Source organism: Sylvia atricapilla, chromosome 22, assembly GCF_009819655.1.
Source record: "Sylvia atricapilla isolate bSylAtr1 chromosome 22, bSylAtr1.pri, whole genome shotgun sequence".
Classification (NCBI taxonomy): Eukaryota; Metazoa; Chordata; class Aves; order Passeriformes; family Sylviidae; genus Sylvia; species Sylvia atricapilla.
In genome coordinates, this window is record NC_089161.1 from 3,717,587 (window position 1) to 3,731,718 (window position 14,132).

The window sequence follows — 14,132 nt, forward strand, 5'->3', positions numbered from 1 at the left end:
GTCAAGAGTTTAAAATATATGTGCGATAAAGCACTTCCTGGAGCAGTTGCAGTAATGGTGTGTCCTGAAAAGCATCTACCTCTTTGTCAGGAGTGAGAAGCCAGAAAAGCCACGCCACTGGGTTGGGAATGTCACTGGGACTGATCAGACTGGTGCTGGAGCACAGGGTGCTCTGGATAATGAGCCAGCAAGAATCAAAACCTTCTGTAATGTATATTTTTAATGGATCTGGGAAACAGGGACAAATTAGGAAAGCTGTTTCTGAGTCCAGCATCGCTTGGGGGGTGGTTTGGATATCATTAGAGGGAGTCATGAGTTGTCAGTGTTTCTCTTAATATGGAACTCGGGTCAAGAGCAAAACTTTGATATTGTCCTAGGGTGACTTTATGATGCTTGTATCCCCAGTTGTCTGTTCTGTTTATGCTGGATATTGAGTTTTGTGCCTTTAAGACTGGTTCTGAGAGTGAAGCAGGGAAAGAAGAAGTGTGCAGTTTGTTTTAAGAACAGCCTTCACTCCTCTGCATTTCCTTCTCAGGACACTTGTTCAGCTGAGGCACAGACAGCAGCAGGACAGAAATCTTTTTTGCTTTTAGTTAGTTTAGCTAGCTGAGGCAGAGAAACTTCCTGGACTGGTTTTTTTTCCTTTTCTTGTGGCTGTTTAAGCCTGCTCTGGACTGACAAACCCAGAGGAGCAGTGGGGAGCTCACACCTGTGGCCCACCAGGGCCAGGACGTCCAGAGGGATGAATAAGGGACTGAGTCAAGCTACACCCACAGCAAGGACTTCCTCAGTTTGCCATCTCACTCCAGAATGCAAAGTTTTATTGTTTATATTAATCACTCTTTATGCTTGTGGGCACTTTGTTTGTTGAATAAATAGTTTTTTCCACTTTTCTCCAAGGAAGTTCTCTTCCCAGACCAGCAGGTGGAGGGGCTGTTTGGGTTTGCTTTCCAGAGGAACCCTGTTTCAGGGGTTTTCTCCTAAACCAGGACAGATATAAAGAACAGAGGGATTGGATAAACCCAAGTGCATCTAACCCTGTGTCACAGCCTTGTCCAAGGTGCTGCAGGATGGTCCCATGCAGCAGGGGCTGGATGAGGAGAGATCACTTCTGGAAAGATCCAGTTTAAAGGAAATAGAAAAGGTCGATATTAGATGAGAAAAAGACAAATGGCAGTGTTGTACAAATACTGTGTCAGATGAGGAATTGTTCCCGAAATTGTAGATAAGACAGTTCTGTCCTTTTTATCTGGTAATACTGAATAAGAGGACAATGAATTTTGTGTTGCTAAAGAGCAACACAAGTTAATTCTGATCTAGGGAAAGGAAATCCAGTGACACTGCTGCAAGATGTCATTCCCTTCTCCAGTGTGGTAAACTCAAAAATGAAATGAAAATGTGTGGATGGGGAGAGAATCCAGGGAAATAACAAGCAACCCTGTTAGAGGGACTGCCAGAAGGGACATCAAAACCTGGACCTTTCTGGGACTGCCTTTCTGTCTGTGTCCTGCTGTGTGACCTTCTTCCTTCCCATGCCATAACACTGTTTTGGCTCCGTGGGTGAATTCCCTTCCTGTCTCAGGTGTAACCTGCTGCCACCCATCATTTCTACTTTGCTTAAAATTCAGCTGTCAGGGCCCATGGCAGCCGTGAGGTGGATGTGTGCAGGAGGAACCCTGGTGGGACAGGGTGGATTTGCACTGAGGGGCAGGCACTGAGGGGCAGTCCTCTCCAGTTAGGGTGATGGTGTTCTGTGCGAGGCTGGGGCATCCATGGAGACCTGAGTGAGCTCCCTGCTGTGAGCCGTGCAAAGATAATTCAAATCAGCAGCTAAAGATTTGTCAGCAATGCTGGAATCCTTCCAGTGTGCTGGGCCCGTGTGGGGTGGGACCCCTGCACTGTCCCATCCTCGGTGGCAAGGTGGCAGGGGTCTGCTCTGTGCTGGGGGTGTCCTGGGTTGTCCTCCCTCTGCTCTTCATAGTCATCCTGTTAACAAATGGCATCCCTCATCATCAAAATATTTTCCATAGGCCCTCTAGTGATGGCATGAACAGTATCAGAAGTCATTAATTCTGAAATGTGGGCTCCAGGGGACACTTTGGGCAAGTTCAGCTGGCAAATAAACCTTTAAACCTTTTCTTGTCAGTGCTTCCCCTGTCAGGCAGGTGCTGAGCTGTCATTCACCAGCCTACAGCTCTCCTCAAAAGGCAGCTGCAGCATTCCTCCTCTGCATCCTGGTGAAGCCAAAAGGGCAGAAGAGGCCCTAAGCCCCCAGCAAACCCCTTTTATTTCCCCCAAGATAAGTATTTCTTCAAAGGACTGTTGCAAAGTGGCTGTCATTTGTACTCTTCTAAACAAAAAACATAACAGCTGATGTGTTATGTGAGCAGTGGGTTTTGGTGGGTTTTTAAAAATTTATTTCTACTGATGCATTCTCCAAGGTTTTTCTAATGTATTTTGATATTATTAGTGACTTCCAAGGTTTCAAAGAGTTCAAACTGCTTTGGCTGAGCCTATTTCTCTAAGGGGCAGTTGGAGAGGGGCTTTCCCATCTGATGACTTCTGTTTATCAAGCAGGGAGGCAATACCTAATACTCAGTGAAAAGCCTAAATCTGGCCTATGGAAAGGAATAGGTTCTTTCTGAAGTGCTTCAGTGCTGAGACACATCTAAATCAAGTTATTGGGCAAGGGGTGGTTCTGTGCCATGGGGCAGGCAGCTCCCTGTGAACACTAACTGCGTGTGATGCCTGAGCTGAATACCCTTCAGAGCTGCTTAACGGCTTCTCTTTTCCATTTTGGTGATATCTTTCTAAATTATACATTAAACTTATCAGGCTGAGTAATGCATCACAGCTTCCCCGTGTCAGACTTAATGTTCCTTACTCAGCTGCAGCTTGGTGTTTGCCTTTCCCTTCCGTTTATCATCAGGCAAAGCCCAGCTCCTCCTCTCCAGGAGATGCTCTGCAGGAGCCAGGGGCTGCCCCATCCCAGGGCAAGGCTGGCTTGTGACAGCACAACCTGCCACGCTGCAAAAGGCTCCTGGAAAATGCTGAGTCCATGGAACTCACGCTGCTGTCCTGTGGGATGTGGGTGCTTTGCTGTAGGTGGGGATTTGTGTTTGTGAATAAATTAAAATGACACACAAAGAACCTGAGCAGGCAGTGCACGGGGAGAGGGGCCACAGTGACTGACACTGTGGCTGTTGGGATTTTAGGTGCTACAGGAAAAACGAGTGATTTGGTACTTTTCCTTGCCAATATGTCTGGAGACAGATAGTATTTGGTTAAGTGCAGCTCTAAAATGGAAACTCAAGCAATTTTCTTTCGGTGGCTTCTCAGATCATTGCACAGCAAGATGCAGCTAAGGAGAAAGGCTTCTCTCTTGGTTTTAAGTGCTCTGTGTTAATGCTGGTGTCTTCTGCAAAATTAGCAGGCTTTGTTGCTGTAATTCTGTGCAAGGAGGAATTCCTAATTTTAGGGTTTTTTTCCCTTGTGTTGTGGGCCCTTTTATATTTCTTCTATTGGCTGTTAATACCTCACTCCCAGGAGATGGGCTGAGTTCCTTCTCTCCCTGACTCTCCCTCTGTATCAGCCCCTGTTTGAGCCCGGGGTCCTTTGGCCACATCAGGCTCTTCCATGTGCAGATGCTGTGCAGGACTGCTGCTGTGAGAAGCAGTCCTTTTTTATTGTTCCCTCTCATTTTATCCTGATGTATATATAAATAATTGGATGACTTTAGTAGGCTGCAACTATACTCCTGGGTCATATATCCACCAGTTTTTTGCCTTTTTTTTTTCTCTCCTCAGAAGTCAGGAGGCAGCTGTGGGAGTCAGTGCTGCTCTTTTAATAAACGCAGTCCCTCCAGTGCCTGTAGCACCTGAGCAGGTTTTTCTGAGCAGCGCAGCTTTTTCTATTTGTAACACACTTTCACCTTATTATGTTTACATTCTATAGCAAAACAATGTATGTTTTCAGCAGAATTAATCAGTGTAATTATAGGTTCTTTCCAGTGTCAGGTTCAGCCGAAGCACTGATTCAGGGTGGTGATTAGCCCTCTCAGCAGCAATGGGGATGGAGAGCTAATCTCTGCTGAAAACTCTGATTTTGAAAGATGCCGTTTATACTCTACTTATAAATTGAATATTTCCTCTGAACGCCCCTAACCAATTTGAATAGAAATGTATTTATACCTGATGGCAGTGCACTGTGTTTGTTTTGGATTGCAGCTTTGCTTCCGCAGAGGCTGCAGTTACTCAGACAGGACCCGAGTCTTTTTTCACAGGACCTCTGCCCCTTTGCATTCGCCTGAAGTTGTAACAAATGAACTGCAATTGTTTAAATCTGCATAGTCTTCATCTTCTCTGATCCCTAAAAAAAAAAAAATAATAAAGTCCTTGAATATTCTGTGATTCTGTCAGTGCAGCAAGAGCTCCTACATGAGCTGTGTGTGGCTTGTGGTGTGTCCACACAGAAAACTCCTCGACCCCTTATGAAGTTCATAAAGCAGGTTTAAGGTTCATTGCAAAAATGGAAGAGTTGTTGATTTCTTATTTTCTATAATTTCAGCCTTTCAGAATAGGGAGCATTTTACAGACACAAAGCTCCAAGAGAGCTTTCATTTGCTGTTTTAGTCTTTTAGAAAGTTCAATTATACAGGAAGGAAGTTCCCCATTGCAAAAAAGTTCAGATCAATTAAAACAATTTACTTTGTTGCTAATTATTCCAGACCATTGTAATTTATTGGTAAATCAGTGGCTTCAAAAGCATGTTCATTCAGTGAGTACACAGAGGAAATGTTAACAGATTCTTGGATAAATTAGCTCTTGATTTGGTCACAGACTCTCCCTGAAAACCTTTCCACACAGCCTGAGGAATTCCAGCTGCTAGAGGAAAGTACAGTTTCTGAGAAACTGTTTCAGAGAAACACAGGCGATGGGGGGTGGCATGGGCTGGCACAGCCAGAGAGGACAACCAGCCTCAACAAGGTGAGGTGTGTCCCTTTATGTGTGTTACAGACCTCTGGCTTCGTGCTGATGCTCAGCAGAGGTGAGATGAGGAACAGCAATTACAGTTTTTATGCGGGCCACAAATGTATTTTGCGGAACCTTTTGAATGTTCTTTCAAAATCGACCTTTTTTTTTTTTTTAGCAGAATTTAACAGTGTTAAAAAACAGGAGTTGGTGCTGTTTTTGTCAGGGTCTCACTTATCCTGTGGACAAGTTTGCTGCAGCTTCAATTTGCCTGGTTGGAAAATTGGCTGTCACATGCCAGGGACAGCCAGATCTGTCAAGCTCCACACAGTTTTCCTTTATTAGCTCTATTGGGTTTATTGCTTTTCGTATGCTCTGAGGGATGATGGTTGTTTAGTGACAAGAACCTGAAAAATCATTCAAGTTGACAATGCTTTTTAGATTTCATTTTTTCCTTGTGTCTCTATCTATAAAACAGAATGACTTGAGGACACGGTTAACATTGTGGGGAGTTTGCTCTATTGCTGGGAACGTGCCTACAAGCTCTGGGCTCTGCTGTTGTTACCATCCCCACATCAACCAAACGGTGGTAATGGGCATTTTACCTGTCCTGCTTCTGGCTTTGGTTTTCAGCAAACAACCTCTAATCTCCTTAGGCATGATGGTTGCTCCAGTCATTCCTAAACTGAGTGCAAGTTGGGATGAAAGATTTTTGTGACATTTTCCAGGCTCTTGCAATACTGAGCGAGCTGAAACGTTCCTGATATAACACCAGCACATCAAGAAACCTGGAGAAGAGAGCATTCCAGATAGTGCTGGTGGAGATCTCCTCTGCCATGGGTGTTTCTGCCTGAAGAGGTGGATGCTACATTCCTCAGAGTGCTCTCCTAGCACAGAGTCAAAAGGAGGCTCTGCAGGGAATCCCTGTGTTCACCCACGCTGGTTTTGTTGCCTGTCATCTCATTACACATTCCTTTAGAGGTTCTCCAGTGCTCCCTGGTATGGCAGGCAGGCAGCACATACTGTGTGAGGTACCTGTTCCTCAGGAGACACCCAGCAGGACATGGTCTCCCCTGTGCTTTCACATCACAGCATCTCCAGCACCCTGGGAAGGGCAGTCCCAGGCTTTGGGAATAGCACCAGCAGCTGTTGCATGTGTAATGAGAACAGAATCCCCTTGGCTGTTCTCTGCTCCATCCCTCGTTGTGAACGCGTAGTGGAGGAAGGGTGGGAGTGCTGTAACCACTTCACGGGGCACTGGTGGGTCCTGGCAGACACAGGGAGAGTGTCCAGCCCTGCACAGGGCACCTGCACTTCTGGTGTGTGTCCTGCAAGTGAGGAGGAATGACACAGGGAATCCTGGTGACTTCAATTCCTGCTGTAGGTGACGTTTCCTCGCTCTCTGCAGCTGTGGCAGGTGACGGAAATGCCTCTGATGGCAATAGAAATGGTCCTGATGAAGAGGAGAAGGCAGCTGCAGCTCTTGTGTCTGTGCCAAGATGAAAATCTTTATCGTTGAGTGGTTTGCAAAAGCACAACTGCAGTCACCTCAAATCGTGCTGTTGCTGAGTGAGCACCAGCTCTCCATTCCAGCAGCATCAGAGAGAAATGATCTGTGGCTGGGTGAGTGAAGCCACTTGTCTCTAGCAACAAATAGGAGGCATCTGGGCAGGGGCTCTGACTCAAACAGGCAGTCTTTGCTGGTAGAATAAAAAGCAAAAAAACTATGTAGGATACGTACAAAGGCTAAAATACATACAAATGTGGGTGTGCTTGTAAGACTTTGGATATTCTGCTCAAAACCAGCTCTACCAGCAGTCATGTGTGCCACACTTAACAACAGAGCCTCAGAGCAGCTCTGATGAAGTCCAGATCTGAGAGGTCCAAGCTGAAGAACAAAACCTGGTCTGTCCTTTATTTGAAGGACAGCAAGACAAGGGTCTCCATCCCTCTTCCATGTTCTGTGCAGACAGGAAAAAAAAAGGAAAAAGCAGTAGATTAGAAAATGCACAGAGCACTCTTGAGCCTGGATAGTGCAGAGTATTGCTGTTTCTGGGGTTTTAAGGACTCTTGTCATAAGCTGTTCGTTCCTCAGCGTTACCTCTCTCTCAGATGCTTCTTCAGATGCATCAATGCCTAAGCTCAAAAAACCCCTTTGATCTGTGCTTACTTTGCTGAGCATTTACCAACTTAAAAGTGCCCGTGTTAAACTTTAATATTCCCGTGTCTGGCACTGGATGTTCCAACTACTGCTGCTTTTTTGGGATGTCTCAGAAGATACCAGTGTATGTAGCTGGGTCAAGTAGCTGATGGGTAAAACGAGCAATGACTGGCTGTGTGTAATAGTCTGCATCTGTTACTGAAATTCAGAAGCTTTCCTGCCTTTTTTGTATTTTGTGAGGCATACAATGTCATAGGCGTTGTGTGTTCTTTTCTCTTGCTGATGTGAATGTACACCACAGGCAGCAGCACTTAGTGTATAAAATATCTCGGCTTCATAGTCACACTTGGCAAGTAGATTAAAAAAGGGGGAGGGAAATTCTGCATATAATGGCAACTGCATTGCTGTTTGTTGTATTCTTCACAAGGCATTGGCAAAATTTCACTCCTTCTCTTGAAGCATTCCGTGAAATAAAAAGATGAGGGAGACTCCAGGAGAGATGCAGCAGTGGAGCTACCAAAGAAATTGATAACTCTCTTGTGCCACATCTTCAAATGCTCACCTGATAAATTTGCGCTCAGTACTTAAAAATCTAATTGGATGAAGTGTTGGCATCTGTCATCAGCTCAGCCTCGAGCCCAAGGGCTAAACAAAGCTCACCTTTCTCTGCTTAAACAACACAGCTTTGGAGGTTATCAGGGCACTGTGGTGTGCTGGGAGATTGCCAGGCTGCTCCTGTGCAGTGGATTTGAGACTGATGGATCAGGCTGAAGGGCAGTTTGCTTTGCTGTAGCTGGGCTGTAGCAACTCCTGCTTATCCCTGAAAACATCTCCCTTAGCAGCCAGGTCGCTTGCTCTGACTTGGCAGTTTGAGGCAGGATGGGTTCACTGTCCAATTTACCATTCTTTGCTCTTAGTGTGTGAAAGAAAGACCTGATTTGGGGCAAAAAAAGGAGCCAGGAGAGAATGTGTGCCCCTCCCTTGAGTTCAGAATTGTGCTGGCACTGACCAGAGCTGTTTGTCCACCCTGGGAGTGCTTCTGTGCTTGCTCTGACATAGCAAAATAGAGAAACAATCCATCTCAGATCTCCCCAAGAGAATGCCTTCATGGCCAGAAAGGGGTCAGAGTCCTTGGAAAGGTCTGGTAAGGAGATCATTCCACTCTCACCAGCAGGTCAGAGAAGCCCCTCTGAGCTGCACAGCAGCACTGTTGGGGTCACATTTCCTTTGAAGATTCCAAGGCATCCACAAGGGAGTCTCCAAGTGTGTGTGGAGGAGGCCCAGAGAGCTGGGCTGTCCCAGCCCACAGCAGGAGTGCCGAGAGGAGAATCCCTGTTTGTTAATCCTGCTGTATGCAGGAGACTTCTGAGTGGCAGTGAAGAAGAAAGGAGGTTATCTAGTAATCTTCTTTTTGCAGTTCAGAAGAAAGTTCAAATCTCATACTAATTTTTTTTTTTTTGCTTTAGGATTTGATGTTTCTGATTTAAAATGTTCCCAGTTCCCAGCTGGCTGCTGTGGATCCCTTTCAGGACCCAATGGCTAATGAGTCACAGCAGCTGTAGGGAGAATGGAGAGGGGACAGTCCTTGATGTGGCAGTTTGGGGTGTCCCTGGTGCCTGCCCATCTCTTCTGCTGGGCACAGCCCTGCATTGCTTAGTTTTTATACCTCTTTTGTTTGGACCCTCCACTTTGTGAACCCTCACATGCAATGCAGAAGTAAAATTGAACTCCAGAAGGAGAACCTGGGATACCCTGGCACTGGCATTACTCCTGTCTGGAAGGGTTATCCAGGCACAGCAGAACCTTCAGTGAATAACCCATGTGCTGTGTAGCAGTGTCATAAGGGTTTTGCCATAGGAACAAACGTGTTGCAGGACTATCAAAGGCAACATTATGAAAGTGTTTTGAAGGTTATTGATGTTATTCCTCCGGGAATCGTATTACCAGTCACTGATATCAAAAGTAACAAATTTAAAGAAGCTATAAATGATAGAGCCCTCAGAGCAAGAGCAAAGAATAGAAATAAAAAGGACTTGTTGGCTTACCACATACTATATAGGCTGCATGGAACATTAAATAGCATTTATCTGCTGTTCCTTCAGGCGGGCACCAGGTTCACACGTGCCTCTTTTCCAGGCACCTGGAGCCCCGTGGCCCTGCATTGGGTATGTGCAGGTGTAAGGAAAGGTGTCAGGGCTGCTGAGCACAGCTCCAGCCCCTGGGATGCTGCTGTCACCCTCCAGCGCTGCAGAGAGCTCCCTTCCTGCTGGGCAGGTGGGATGTGCGGGGCTGGGAGTTTGTGGCTCCCTGTGAAATGCCAAGCTCTGCTCTGCTGCCTTGTGCCAACTCTTGGACACATCCTTAGTCCATCGAGCTGCTGCTGTGGGGAGTGTACACGGGGTGTGAGGGGCAACCCTCTTCCAGAGGATTTTAAATCATTTTTATATGTACAAAGGTAGTTTAGGAGCAGTGCTGAAGGACAGCGTGTCTCTGTAGGGAAAGCTTATCACAAGCTCTCAGTACATTCTCCCGGGCTTTTCTTGTTTGGTATTTGGAAATGTCAGCTTTCTATTACTTGGTCCACCTACAACAATACCAATTAAAAAAGTAAGAACTGATGCGTCTGCAGGTGCCTGTAGAACTGCTCTTAATTCACAGAAAGGCATTAATATTTAACAGATAATAGTGTTATTGAGGCAAACTAGGCCATCAGCTTGAGAGAAAAACTTGCACCATCTTCATTCCAGCTAGAATTGGAAGCAGCACATTCTGTTGATAGAAACTTTGAAAGCACTTGGTGAATGTCAGTGGAGCTTTGAAATTAAAATTTCTTCTTATTTCAGACCAACTATTATTGTATCTCTGGCTTGGGTGAGCTGGGAAAGGGCAGAAGCCACTTGGGGCATGATTTATAATGCTGGCATTTTCTGGCCGGTGATGGGGTTGGAAGTGTTCTGAGCTGAGCAGTGCCTGAGCTCGTTTGAAATGCAATGACAGAATTCCCATGTAAAGGTTGCAATAAAAACAGAAAGAGGGAGAAGAGATTCTGTACTTCAGAATGAAAAAAAACCCCAAAACTAAAGAGTCCTCACAAATGTCAGCTGAGGGATCTCTGGCTCACACTTGTGGGGGAAAATCGTCCAAATGCAGTAGCAAATCTTTACAGAGCAGCAGCCTGCAAAGAGAGCAGCACTGTTACAGCATATGCAGTACCTCAGTATTTACATTTGTGTCTGTGATTTGTTGGGACTTTGCCCATGTGTGCATGGGCAGCATAACAGGATTTCAGTGTATTCATGCATCTGCAGGGCAGAACTCTGCTCCACGTCTGCAGTTTTGGCGGCTGGGAGGTTCCTCACTGGTGCTTTAATGGCAGCCAAGCCTTTGCCTTGTGTTACCCTATAAAGAGCTGTGTTTTGCTGTTAAATCAAGTAATCCTGATGTACAGATTGGGCTGTAACGGGGAATTTTTTGAGATGTTTTGAAAATGAAAAGCACAATTCAGGTGTTGGACGCTGCAATATTGTGTGCCTTTGATGTTCTCCTCTGCACTGCTTTCCTTGCAGAAGAAATTCCTCTATTCTGGAAACGGTTGCAATGCACAGGTTTAACATAGGAAAACACAGGGACGCTGTGCAAAGTAAGTCTTCAAAGGTGGAGAGCTGGAGTAGCAAAATCTACTCTGTAGCAAGAGATGTGTGTGCTATAATAAGCCTCATTTGTCAGGAAGAGTATCTCAGAGGAGTTCAAACCCAAAGAAACCTTTGCTTTGCCCTCAGTGCTATTGTTTGAAAATCCTCAAGGCTTTTGCAGAATGAATTGTAAAACTGCAGAGAGCAAGTGACAGGGAGGAGGAGGAGATGCCTTGGTGATTTCCATGGCAAATCTGTCTCCCTGTAGAGGCAGGCAGTGCTGCATGCAGCAGCTGGGTTAAAGGCAGCTGTTGCTGCTGTTTCACACTTTTTCCTGAGCAGGGTTGTTAAGAAGGAGAATCTCTGAGCAAGCTGAAGTCGGGCAGGTTGCTTTCTCTGAGTTTTCTCTGCATGCTTTCATCATGGTTGTGTTTTTCTACAAGCAGTGGCGTAGCTGCAGAAGGCTATTAACTGAGTCACACAGCTGCCCTGTGCCTCCTCTGACTGACAGCTCAAAGCTAGGGAAGTCTCAGGCTGCTCTTTCAAGAATCCAGACAGACAGTAAAAAACCATGGGCTTGAAAAAGAGCCTTGCAGTGTGGGTGGCAGCCTGGAGCCCACCCTGGTTCTCAGAGAAAACCCTTTGGAGATGTGGGTGGGAAGCCAGGCTGTGCTGAGGGATGCACTGCTGTTGATCCCTGCCTGCTGGGCTGTACAACACCACAAAGTGCTTGGCTGTCCTCAGACCTTCTCATGAAACCTCTTCCATGGTCTCTGGGGCAGTAAGCAGGACAGGAGATTTCCCTGCTGCATCTCTGTCCCTGGGACCTCTGTGTCAGCAGCAAAGCTCCCTGCATGTTCCTACATAATGGCAGAATTATCTTGTCCCTGTCAGCTGCCTGTGGAAGTTAAAGCTTCCAGCTGGGAGAGTTGACACAGATGAAAATTTCCATTGTCCAGAGGAATAATACCTGTGTGAGAAAGAGATGTGCCTTTTGTTTTATTCTGCTGCCTGTTTCTGGTTGTGTAGCATCATCTTCCTGTTACACCTTTTACTAGCACTAGAGGTATTGCTGTGAAAGATAAAAAACATCTCAGAAATCAATTTCTTTGGGAACTTTGGAGGCCAGGAATTACTGCATGTTATTTCTCTGCGTCTTTCAAAGTGTACGTTAAGTAAACACGATCCTCAGGAGTATTTAGAGGCAGCTCTTTCTATATAAAATATCTTCAAATGTATCACATTTGATGATGTATTTAGTGAGTGTTTGGTATTTGTTCTATATTAAGACTCTCACTTTGCTGCTCACACTACTTAAATGCTGCCTGCTGTGTGTGCTGTGCCCTTACCAAGGTATTGAAGGGGAACTGGGGAACATGTTATAAAGTATACAGCCAGATGAAATCTTGATTCTCTTTAAAACAATTGCAGGAAATCTAATCTCAATATAATTTTTTGCTTTCCAAGCCTTTGAATATTTGCAGTATGTGAAGCTGTATTGTCCTGCAGCTAGTCTCTTGTATAAAAATTCTTGAACTTAACAAGCAAAAAACCTCGAAAGAATTTCAGCTGAAAAACTGGGGAAATGACTCTGTGCTGGAGCTGTGGGCTGGCTGACCTTCTGAGACAAGCATTGTGTCCACAGGGTATAAATCCTGAGAGCCCATGGCTGGGACGTGGAGATGGTGGGGATGGCCACCACCCCAGAGGGGACCCAGAGCTCCTGTACCCAGACAAGGACAGTGACAACTGGCAAGAGTTCCAGAGCCAGTGTGTGTCAGGATGCTGATTTCACTGCAATTAAAACCACACATGCACCAATGTCTCTCTGCTTGGCTGACTCCAAGCATCTCCTTTTCCTGAGGAAGCTGTTGGAGGGCCAGAAGTTCCAGCAGCTCTTTTGTCAGCTGGAGCCATAGGGGACAAGGTTAATTCAAGGTGCTGTGCTAGCTAAAAGGGATTTTCCAGCAGAAGGAGTCCTGCTCTGCAGCACAGCTGCTTTTGTGTCTGGCTCTGGGGTCTCACTCTCTTCCCCGTGCTCCAGTGCTTCAGCTCGGGTGCCAGGGCCATGCAATGTCTCTGGTAATTGTCTCGTTCTCCCTAATTAAACATGCCCAGCTCTAGATAAATTAAGGCAGTAGGCTGTGTGCTCAAAGGCAGTGCAATTTTTTTTTTTTTGTTTTCACAGTTAGTGTGGAAGATTAATATATTCTAAGGCATCAGCCACCAGGTTGCCTTCCATAGCATGACCTCAATTAGAAATTAGTTCAAGGATAAAGAAATTGCTGGGATTCAAACCAATCATCTCGCCCAAAGCTAGTATTTGGTCTCTGAAGAAATTCCATTACTTCAGTGTCTGTTATGTATTTGTGCCTTTTTCTTCAGGTATCTCAGCCTCTGCTCTCAAAACCTTGAAAATCCAGAGGAAACCATCCAGAAAGACACTGCTATAAATAGTAGAAGATTCTGTCATCCCTGTGTCTGGGAATAGTTTCATTCACTGGTTTGATTTTTAGATAACAGAGATGATACACAGGCACTCCCAGTACCTGTCCCTGAGTTACCTCTGGGTACTGAAGGATCATGTAATGGAAGCCCCTCAGAACCACAGAAACCTCTTTATATTATCTTTTTATGGGATCTCTTTATATATTATCTTTTTTTGGGGGGTGATAATCTGTCACATATTAATCCTGTCACCCCACAGCAATGGATGTGAATTATCTTCCCAGAAAACTGAGATTTCCTTTTCAGCCTTTTGGATTGTTTGAGAAATACAAAGTCAGCCCTGTGAATGAATATCTACCAGACAAGAAAAACCTGTTATAATTTTGGGGGTGACCAGGGAGGGAGAGGGGCACAGGAGCTGCCTGTGCATCCCAGTGTCATGCTCCACTCCTCCTACCCTTCTGCTTCATGGTGTAGCCATCAGAGCTGGAACAGGCTGCCTTCACACGTGTAGGGCTTCACAGGTTTGACACAGATGGCCAGTGCCAGCCAGGGGCAAGTGGCTGCATTTGGGGGGTAATTCCTTGGCGGAGATTAAATTCACTGATGCTCATCACCCCTGAGGATGATTTACTGCCTTCCATCCTTCCAGCAGGGAGTACATATGCAAAACTTTCAGCTCAGAGGTATTTTTCCAAAGAAAATTATCTTCAGCTGTGGTCATCGGTGATTTGGGAGCCCCTGCCAGTGAGATTTTGCCTTGAGCTGATTGCCTTGGCTGAGCAACTGAAGAGCAGCTGGAAGCTGGCCAGAAAGGGCATTTGATTTTTGCTTTTAAAAGGGAAAGAAATAGAAGAGAACCGAACTAGCATGCTTTGGTAAGGCAGAGGGGTTTTGTGATTATTCTTCCTGAGAAGGGAG

The 14,132-nt window shown here is 45.6% G+C and overlaps 1 protein-coding gene and 1 long non-coding RNA gene across 9 annotated transcripts in view; both read left to right on the forward strand.

Moving 5' to 3' along the window:
* The window catches only part of CAMTA1 (calmodulin binding transcription activator 1), a 235,428-nt gene that overhangs the window by 161,403 nt on the left and 59,893 nt on the right, over nucleotides 1-14,132 (forward strand). The gene's annotated exons all lie outside the window — the stretch shown is intronic.
* Nucleotides 5,455-6,717, forward strand: LOC136370767 (uncharacterized). Its single transcript, XR_010745237.1, has 3 exons — nucleotides 5,455-5,559; nucleotides 5,952-6,001; nucleotides 6,379-6,717. It is a non-coding gene; the product is annotated as an uncharacterized lncRNA (long non-coding RNA).